Genomic DNA, 11,670 nt, shown 5'->3' on the forward strand with positions numbered 1-11,670 from the left:
TATACCATGTACCGACCTGTGGGGGATTCGTCCCACCTGACCTGCCAAGACGCAAGGCTCCGGTCTTCAATCTCCTGCTTTCTTTCTGACGTCAATCGGTTATTTACCTTGGAAATGTAGCGTTCCTTAGGCTCATTAGCTAAGATATCTATTGGTTTGACTCCGGCTATAACACAGACTTCCTCCCGCGAGACTGTTCTATAACCGCCTATAACAGCCAGCAAGTGGAGTCGCTGGGCCCGCAGCAAAGTGTTCGCGCAATACCTAAAAGCCATGCGGTGATCCCAGACCAGGCGCAGCACACAGCATAATAACCTTTGTAATGGATTCGCATGGTACGGTAATTCAACCCCAATCGGGATGAATGACTCTACGGATTCCATAAAAAGCATCAGCGGCCTTTTTTGCTACATACGGTAGATGTTCCTTCAACAAAAAATTCTCATCAAGGATAATATGTTTCATTCACACGCAGAGTTAAAAAAACAACTACCACCTGCACGCTAGGGTTGGCACTGCCGGAGCGACAGTCCTCTCTCTCCCACGCAGCCTCGCGTGCAGCTTCCAATGTGCGCTTGCGCACAACAGCCAAACACCACGCTGCTGGAACCGTGAAGCACAGTTCAATACAAGTCACTTTTTCATAAACTGGAGGATGCGTTCTGACATTAAGCTTAAGGATTATATAATGTACAAGTATAAAGAAAGAATTAAGAAATTATATTAAATGTTATCGAAAACATCTAGTGGAAATAGGAGGTGATGCAGTTCCAGAGTGCCTGTACGCGAACCGCCAGTGTACATAAGTTTCATTAAAATCGGTTCAGTCGTTCAAACATAATACGGAAAAATAAAAGCATTAATCATGAAGGTAACCTAATTTACTTATCTTATTATATACAAAAATTTGAATGATTTTATAAATATGCAATTCAAATCGTGCAACACATTATTATGTAACAACATAAATTAAATTGTGTGTGTGTGTATATATATATATATATATATATATATATATATATATATATATATATATATATATATATATATATATATATATATAAATAATATTAACTGACAATCAAGCAAAAAAAAAAAAAAAAATGAAACTATAATTATAAAATATATAATGATTAATAAGAGAACCTCATCGATATGGAAAACATAACAAAGGAAAAAACTTGAAGATAATAAACAGCAAAAGAGTGGGTTTACGTTTGTGACAACTTTAAAGTGGGAGAAAGGGAGAGAAAAGTGTTAATGCTGCTGACAAACCATTAACACTTAATGTGTTGTTTCTTTCGCCTATTTGACTACCTGTTTTTCGTTAACAGCATTAAATAAACTTAAAAATATTTTAAGATATAAAAATTTAAAAATGTTTTTTTATTTTAATATTAGTGTGGGATACTTTCACGCGTCAAATGTTACATATATGAAATCTTAAACGTGTATATTAATATATAATAATTCATATCTTCTTATGAACAAAAAAATATATATAACGAAACAAAACGCAGAACTAAAGAAAAAAAATTTTTAACCTTCCCGGCTGTACCTTTATTGCTTTTGAAAATATCTCAGCTCAAATATATAAGAAAAAGTAATCGAAATTTCCGTTAGATGTATATATGTACGTACATATGTTGGTCTGTATTTTGATTAATATCCCTGTTCTGGCTCAACATAAATTATTCGAAAATTATTGAAAAAATTTCTACATATAAGGATTAATAATACTAAATTTTGGATTTTTTTTTTGTTTTGTCTTCAGTTATTTGACTGGTTTGATGCAGCTCTCCAAGATTCCCTACCTAGTGCTAGTCGTTTCATTTCAGTATACCCCCTACATCCTACATCCCTAACAATTTGTTTTATATATTCCAAACGTGGCCTGCCTACACAATTTTTCCCTTCTACCTGTCCTTCCAATATTAAAGCGGCTATTCCAGGATGCCTTAGTATGTGGCATATAAGTCTGTCTCTTCTTTTAACTATATTTTTCCAAATGCTTCTTTCTTCATCTATTTGCCGCAATACCTCTTCATTTGTCACTTTATCCACCCATCTGATTTTTAACATTCTCCTATAGCACTTCATTTCAAAAGCTTCTAATCTTTTCTGCTCAGATACTCCGATTGTCCAAGTTTCACTTCCATATAAAGCGACAAATTTTTGATAAAATTAGAAAAAGCAGAAGGGGTCATTTCGCTACTAATTTTTTTGATAGTCGTAGAAAATTGAGCTCAGGACAATGAAAGTGGTCCTTATTAAATTATCTAAAATTCCAAAGTTTAAGTCAATCGGACATAGGGGTGGGGGACATTCGACATTATTTGTAAACAGGGTTTTCCTCACAACTCGAAAACTATTTGTTTTAATTAAGTTAAAATTTGGCACAAATTTCATTATACTAATATCTGGTTTATAATCCAACTTCGACCTGTTTTACCCTATCGATATATCACTGTACCCATACATACTGTACGTATATATTTAGTAAACAATTTTTTTAGCCAAATTGCACAGCAATGCACTAAATCGGGGCGACTAACTGAAGTAAATAAATTATTTCGATAAATAAACTTCAAGCCCCAAAAAAAACAACAAGCCGAACGGGACCCGTGCTTCATTTTTTTCAAAACATTTAAAATTTAAGATTAATAAAAAAAATCTAAGTGGACACCAGGTGAGACTTCCTTGTACCCTATTAAGTTACATATACACATTTTTAAAAGTACACAAAATTTTATTTCACTAATAACTTCTGATTTTTTCCATTTTTTTTATTGTTATTATTGAATTATTATTTTTTTTTTGCAATCACAGGTATTTATCATTAATAAATCAGTATATTTAATTTAAAAAAAAAGGAAATGAAGTCGAATTCGAACCGATGTGCATGATTGCCCTTGTAGGATCAAAATATTTCATTAATTAAATTTTTATTTGGCTATAACTGTGGAACCGAAGAAAATAAGTACCACTTACGATATATCGTTGAAAAGCTCTCGATGAAGGCTTATTACTGCAGTTAAGAAAAACGTCAAAATTCTAATTTTTTTTACTTTTGAGCTTTTTTGGAGATTTTTGGTCACGTTGATTGCAATGAAAAGGGAAGGTGCACAACTAGATGTTACAACAATTCTAAATCCAAAATTTGAACATCCTACGGCGGCTAATCGTTTTTGAGTTATGCGAGATACATACGTACGTACGTCACTCCAAAAACTAATCAAACTGGATATTCAGGGATGGTGAAAATGAATATTTCCGTTGAAATCAGAAAACCGTTTATTAAAAATGCAATGTAATATAACTGCTTAGCAGGGATTCAAATGTAACCGAAAACTTTGTACTAAAAATTTTGTTTTTACCTCCAATTAATCTAAATAGAGTAAAATTTTGATAAAAACATAATTTGGTCTAGACGGTCAACCGAGTCCCAAAAGTTTTTTACTAAGAATTTTGATATTTTTGTTTAATTATATTTTTAACATGCACAATATAATATGATCATGAGGGATCACATCCGACCCAAATTTTATTATTGAACTTTTTGATATTTTTTTGCAATTGCAATCAAAATATTGCATAATTAAGTCACTAACATTTAAAAACTTATGGAGTATTTGAAATCTGTCAAGGGGAAAGCCGGAAAAGTTATACAACCATTCCTGTTTTTTACTTCCTTGTACGAAGTATTGAAAGTATTTTTTTTCCTTGAAGAAAGTATTGTGATCGCGAAAAATTTAGGTTTTCAGATTTCAACGGAAATATCCATTTTGACTAGTTTCGGCGTGACGTCTGTACGTACGTATGTACCTCCAAAACGATTAGCCGTAGAATGTTCAAATTTTGGATATAGGACTGTTGTAACATCTAGTTGTGCAACTCTCCTTTTGATTGCAATCAACTGAATCAAAAGTGTCAAAAAACACCAAAATCCAAAATATTTGGATTTTGGACTTTTTCTTAACTGCAGTAATAGGCCTTCATTGACAGATTTCAATAATCTATCATAAGTGATACTTATTTTCATTGGTTCCAGAGTTATAGCCAAATTAAATTTTAATTAATGAAATATTTGGATCTTACATGAGGAAGGTACAGTGGTGTGAATCCGACTTCATCTTTTTTTTAAATTAAATATATTTATTTAACAATTATTAACCTATGATAGTAACTTTTTTTACAATAAATAATTCAATAACAATAAAAATAAAAAAAATAAAAAAATATCAGAAGTTATTAATGAAATAAAATTTAATGTAAATTTAATTTTTTAAAAATGTTTACATGTAATTTAATAGGCGTACAAGGAAGTCATGTGGTGTCCACAACAGATCTTTTTTTAATAATGAAACAAAATTTTATTTTGTTACTCAGCAAAACGTAAGTTGTTGTTTTACAACACAAATAAGTCATATACAAACTAAAATATTTTATGAATCACAAGTTTCATTTTATGTTATCAGTTGATAAAAATGCGATAACCCCTCTCCTGCTCCCACATTTTGTTATTCATATACTCTTTATGAGGAAAAAAATACAAACAATTCCTTCGACAAACGTTTCAGATGTACGACATCCCAAAATATAAATTAATTTATAATAAATAATAATATTATACCTTATACAAAAATCATTAATTTTTTTTGTTTTCAATTATTTGACTGGGTTGATGCAGCTCTCCAAGATTCCCTATCTAGTGCTAGTCGTTTCATTTCGGTATAACCTCTATATCCCATATACCTAACAATTTGGTTTACATATTCCAAACGTTGTCTGCGTGCAATATTTCTCCAATCTACCTGTCCCTCCAATATCAAAGCGATTATTCCAGGATGCCATAATATGTGGCCTATAAGTCTGTCTCTTCTTTTAACTACATTTTTTCAAATGCTTCTTTCTTCATCTATTTGCCGCAACACCTCTTCATTTGTGACTTTATCCACCAATCTGATTTTTAACGTTAACCTATAGCACCGCATTTCAAAAGCTTCTAATCTTTTCTTCTCAGGTAATCCGACTGTTCAAGTTTCACTTCCAAATAAAGCTACACTCCAAACATACACTTTCAAAAACGTTTTCCTACGTTTAAATTAATTTCTGATATAAGCAAATTATATTTGTGACTGAAAGCTCGTTTCGCCTATACTATTAGGCAATTTATATCGATCCTGCTTCGTCCGTCTTTAGTAATTCTACTTCCCAAATAACAAAATTCTTCTACCTCCATAATCTTTTCTGATCCTATTTTTATATTCAGCGGTCCATCTACATTATTTCTACTACATTTCATTACTTTCGTTTCGTTCTTGTTTATTTTCATGCAGTAGTTCTTGCGTAGGACTTCATCCATGCCGTTCATTGTTTCTTCTAAATCTTTTTACTCTCAACTAGAATTACTATATTATCAGCAAATCGTAGCACCTTTATCTTTTCACTTTGCACTGTTAATCCGGATATAAACTGTTCTTTACCACCATTAACTACTAGTTCTACGTAAAAATTAAAATGTAACGGGGATAGGGAACATCCTTGTCGGACTCCCTTTTTTATTACGGCTTCTTTTTTATGTTCTTCGATTACTGTTGCTGTTTCGCTCCTGTAAATGTTAGCAATTTTTCTCTATACTTGAACCCTAATTTTTTTAACTGCTTAACATTTGATTCCAGTCTACGTTATTTTCTAAGTCTATAAATGCTGTTATGTTGGTTTGTTTTTTTAATCATCTTTCTAATATTAATTATTAATAAATTCTCTTTAATGGCATAAGCAACTGAGTATTTAAAAAAAATAATAAAATGAAAAACGCCGAAGGATTGCAAAACCTTCCTGCCGTTGAACCTTATGTTGAACAAAATTAAAAATTGGAAATAATACATTAGAATTAAATTTTTAAGCTACAACTAATTGTAATTAAAAATTCCTCTTACGAATGCAACAATTAACTATATTTAATGTCATAAAATTAATACTTTTATTAAATAAATGAAAATAAAAATTATGATTATTATTAAACTTAGTTATTAATGATTACATTAATAATAGTGATTTTTATTGTTTTGGCTGAACCTGTACAGAAAGTAGATTTGACACGTAACTGCTAAATAAAAAACAAAAAATGTTCCATAAGATTTGGGTTCGATTTGACCCCACAGGATATACAGACAGGCACGAAGAACGTAACAAATTTTCAGGACATGTTCTGCCAACTCACCGGGTTGGTCGTGTGAACTAATAATGAATAGTTACCTTTATACAAATTCGATAATAGACCGTGAATGCCGGTGTTATTTGATGGTTGTGTTTCAATTAAGCACACATCTCAGGACTGGTCGACCTGAGATTGTGCAAGACTGCATTTCATTTATATTCATACATATCCTTCCTTATTCATCATCTGAAGAAATACGTTACGGTGGTTCCGGAGACTAAACAGAAAAAGAAAGAAGGACATGTTCTACTGTGACAATAAATAAGAAAATTAATACAAACATAGATTTGGAAAAGCTTTGTTAGCGAGTGTTGGCTGCCGAAAGATTTCTTCCTGATTTCTGCACCTTCAGTAAAATTAAGTAAGCCAAACTGTGATGGTTAAGATACAAATTAAGGGGTAAATTTACTGTTTTAAAGGAAATCTGACCTGAAAAATTAAAAAAATAAATAAAAAAGGAAAGAAAAGATCTCAGAGTTTTTACTTACTTTTCTTTACCACCCAATGTTTTTTTTTTCACGTTTGTCCTCAAATATTGCATCCTTAAATTAACATACTTCCTAAAATTGCTGATGAAATTTTGCACAGTTACTAAGATCGGCTTACAATACAATATTCAACCATTACGTTTTCAAAGATCACCCGAACGGGCGTAAAAAATTGTAAAATCTGCAAAACGGCGGGGTTTTGGGGTCGCAGACAATCCGACAGCAGTCGGCATAAAAAAAATGACAAAAATTGGGTACGGGAATTTTTGCTGTTTCGAATTTGAGAAATTCCGTCATCACTCATATATATATATATACACACACACACACACACACGCACATATATATATATATATATATATATATACACACAGAGAGAGAGAATTTTTGGCGGTAAGTTTGTTGAAACACAGCTCCTGACGATTCACTCGGCTCCGCAAAGTATAAAGTAAGTTTTTAAAACCTTTTGTAATATTATTTGGGAAATCTGGAAGGTAAACAAATTTAAGATTTGGGTCGAAAAACACACTATATTACATTTGGTGCACCAAAAGCTTTGTTAAGGTAATTAACACATAAAAGTTTTAAAAATGAAACCTGTAAAGAATTTGATTAAGACTAAAATGGTATGAATAAAGTCCACACAACTAAAAACAAACAAGAAATTATAAGTTTATTAAAAAAAAACATATCTCACAATGTATGTTTAAAACACAAAAAACCCTGAAAGATCGTTAAATACTTTGTGAATCTCTCTCTCTCTATATATATATATATATATATATATATATATATATATATATATATATATATACGTATGTGTGCGTGTGCGCTCGCTAATTAATCACATTTACAAAGCTAATTATTTCAATAATATAACATGAATAATTAATCTTGTGAATCGAACAGAGATGCTTTTCGTAAATTAAATTAACAAAAAAAAACGATACTTCATTCATTCTAGAGACACTACAACAAATTAAATAACGTACAAAACCAATCTCGAATGTGGGGAAGTGGTACTATTGAGGCCGTGTAAAAGAATTTAACTAACATTTGTGACACATAATCACATTTTTATGGTAATAACAGTAAAATGAGTAATATCATATACAAGTAATTAATCATATCAAAGTATAAACATATAATATTAATATACTGTTAATAAATATTATCTTTGATGACTCATTCGTTAACACTTAATGCAATACCATACCATAAATAAAATATTAAGATTATGTAGTCATAATATTTAACAAAGCTTAGCATAAACAATCCTAAGAGATCTTTATTATTAAGCATTCCAAATATCAATAAACATGTTCCAAAATATTTAAATGGAATTTTAAAATATCAATCGAAAAAAAAAGTATTAAGTACATTTTAATTTATAAAACAAATAGTTTAATCGCATTACATTAAAAAAAAAATCGTTCGCAACAAAGTTAACTTAAAAACTACCATAATTTCAAATTAGTTGTTGGGTTTGGCAAGAAACTTTACCTAGACAGTTAAAGATGTAATTAATTTGTGGCCAGAAGTAGTACAAGAATATAAAAATGAACTAAGAAATGAAGTCTGATTACAGACTTACAGAACAGCGGCCGCATTGAGCAACTCCTTTGAAGAAGAGTTTGCACAGCTTTAACACTAAAACCATTTTGATATTTAATAATTTCTAGAAAAAAACCAAAAAGTAAGCGATTTTTATTTTTTATTCATTTTTTCTGTAATTGATAAGTATTCTATTTGTTTCATTTACATCATGTTGTGCAACAACTGATGAAAATGTTCTGTTTAAAATCATATCACTTTTCCTCCATTTTGTGTGTTTTATTTTTTATTAAGTTGAACTTCTCAAATTTATGTTTAATTATAATAGACGTTATTTACATCAATTTTCTCAGAATTAAATTCTCTACAAAGTTTAACCGTAAACTTTTATTTGTATATTGGTAAATTAACAAAGTTACTTTATTCCAACCCTAAAAAAGTGTATTTTTCGACAAAAGTTTTTCGTGTTTTAACCCGTTTTTCTTAAAACCTAAGTAAGATAGAGGTCTGGGACAATTTCTTAGATCATAAGGAAGCACCAAATTTACACCTCCATTTTTACCCCAATAATTTTAATACGGTTAATTTCACAGAAGGGGCAGAAAGCACAGCTAATGTTTCGCGAGCCGAAACACGTTACAGTTTTCTGACCTATCTTTATATGACCTTTTTTTCTTATTTTTGGCTAAAGAATCATCTCCCGAGAGATTGCCGTGCAATTTGTAATGACCTATACATGGAAGATTATTATATATGTGTTATATAAATATATAAAACAGATAAACATCCTGAAACAACTGAAATACCACATCGAAGTAAAATTGTAAAAAAATTCCAATGGGTAATTGCGAAAAAAAAGTCTGTAACTAAATTCATTAATACTCTATTTTTGTAGTCTAAAAAAAATAACAATCTTCTACTAAACAACTTCTATTCATTCAATGTTGTTAAAAAACAAAAGTTTTTTTGAATTTTTTTTTTGTCAATCGAAACGGTTGTTGAAGTGACATGTTTGTGTGTGAGCCTTGTAACCAGTACTGGTATGCAGGACAATTTCAATCGATACAAAAAAAATCGTTTGAAACTATTAAAATATAGCAAACGATTGAGATCAGAAGTTATTTAAAGAAAATCATATACATATAAAAATATAAATATCTAGCTTGTTACTAACTGATAAAAAACTATTGTCTGATAATTATAAACCGATTAAATATTGCTTTAACAATAAAAAATACAAAACATATGGTTAAGCAGAAAAGAACAATGTCGCAATGTTATAGATAAAAGTAATTACTAATGATGACGCAAAAATTACATGAGTCATTTTTATCTTTTAAAAAAGAACAAATAGAATAATTAAAAATATATAAATAAAATAAACACTTTCATTTAATTAAACGTAATTTTAATATTTTTAAAAGCATTAAAATGTACTTTATTATATATGAGCGACAAAAACAATATTTATAAAACATTTTCCATTTACACCTTGAAAATTATTACTGGATGTAAACAAGAATTTCGATAAAATTAATGAAATAACGAGAATATATATATATATATATATATATATATATATATATATATATATATATATAAATACGGATTGGGTATATAAATTACAATTTCATAGAGGTAGTTTTACCGTAATAAAGTGGTGGGGGAAGCAAGGAAGAAGGCTGGTTAAAATTAAGTGAAAAGTATGAAAACCCAAAACTCCTTTTATAAATAACAATACTGAAGAGCAGACCACCTAAGTGCTTAGTTGGCCACTCCTATAGCCTGAGTTTAAATCTAAGCAAATGCCTGAATTCTTATTCCAGGTTGTTCTCATTTTCCAAACATGAAACGCTGCCATACGTTTGGAGATAAAAAAATAATGCTTACAATAGGAGATATTTTAAATTACAAGTAACATAACATTATTTCAAAATAAAAATACGGAAAATGAAAGTAGAATTTTTTATAATAAATATGCGACCACGAATAACACATTGCATAAACTACATCAGTTTATAATAGATAAAAGAACGCATATCTCTGTTAATATAATTACCCCGCTGAAAATTAACAGTTTACAGCGACACATGTTAAACACGACCGAAGTACCAAAAAATAGTAAATATAACAATGCAAAGCTATCAAATAAGTAACAAACTTGCTATCCGTGGGCACCTCTAATTTTACTGTAAAATTATTCCAACTTTCATCAGGCATCAGAGAAAAACTGTAAAAAATTCATTTTATATTTTTACCATAAAGCAAATCTTCCCATAAAATTTACATCATTATTAATTAAAACTTACACAGATTTAATCACAAACAACCAAGATTTTGGTGATCTCATAATTTAATGCAATAATAAATAAATCAGCCTATCCAACATTCTGGTGTTTCTTTCAACTCAAAAATTTAAATTGAAGAATAATCTAACATAAAAACCTGCAACTATTTGTGAAATAGTTAAAAATAAGAAATCTGTGTCACAATATTATACTTTCGCTGAATTTTAATCCTAAAATACTTTACTCGTTACTTTTAATTTTTCAAACTTAATTTTCATTTATTTTTAGTACTGAAGAGGGTATTATTTAATACAAAAAAAGGAGAAATCAGCAAAAATACTGCCTACAGAATTGTAAAAACTACTAGCATCAACGTATTGAAATCACCGAATCACATAAAATTTTAAATGATTATAAAATAAAATCATGGTGTACAAGATGCATGTCCGACTACGTAACAGCAGAGGGCCACATGAAAACAAAGCCAAAACATGTTTTCTCGATTTACACAAAAAGTACATGAAATTAGAACATTTTATTAAACAAATTTAAAAAAACGTAATAAAATAAATCAATTATAAACAAAATAACATACCTGTTAAGTTAGAATATCCTGAATATTATTTTAAAAAAGCCTTAAAACACTACAACACAACGCATACACTACCTTGCACAAACTTCACTATGCCGGTCGGTTGATGCGTTGTTTGGAACTACAACCCCACCTCAACACGGAGTCGGTCACGTGATATCATCCACCAATCTCATTGCAGAATTTACATAAGACAACGAATGCCATCATCATTGCTGCCAACGTAACACTTTGAATACAGTTGATGAAAGTTCTGTCAGGGCGTGGTTCATCCACCCTTTTGAATAGGGGTTCTGTCAGATAATGATCTATTCTAGTATTATAAATACACTAATTGAACTGTAATTTGTCGATGGTTTACTCAGAGTGCCAAAATCTTTTTTTATATGTATTTTTCTCTTTTCATCTGTTTTCGTGGACCGATGCATGTGTGGTACTACTTTTAAAAAGTTACACCAAATGTTATGTTGGAGTAAATATAACCTCATATTGTGCGTGGAACGTAAATAAACGAATAGTAGGAAT

At 30.0% G+C, this 11,670-nt stretch overlaps 1 protein-coding gene across 4 annotated transcripts in view; it reads right to left on the minus strand.

Annotated features, from left to right (window-relative positions):
- LOC142327038 (uncharacterized) overlaps window positions 1-11,290 on the minus strand; it is a 499,320-nt gene extending 488,030 nt beyond the window's left edge. For 2 of the 4 annotated variants that reach the window (XM_075369807.1, XM_075369803.1), the window contains exon 1: window positions 11,149-11,288. The gene's annotated coding sequence lies outside the window, so the exon portion shown is untranslated. Of the gene's footprint in view, window positions 1-11,148 lie in introns of all 4 variants that reach the window. The other 2 variants (XM_075369805.1, XM_075369804.1) reach the window with 2 other exon arrangements.
- Window positions 11,291-11,670: the final 380 nt, after the last annotated feature.

The sequence above is a fragment of the Lycorma delicatula genome, chromosome 6, assembly GCF_047948215.1.
Source record: "Lycorma delicatula isolate Av1 chromosome 6, ASM4794821v1, whole genome shotgun sequence".
In the NCBI taxonomy this organism is placed as follows: Eukaryota; Metazoa; Arthropoda; class Insecta; order Hemiptera; family Fulgoridae; genus Lycorma; species Lycorma delicatula.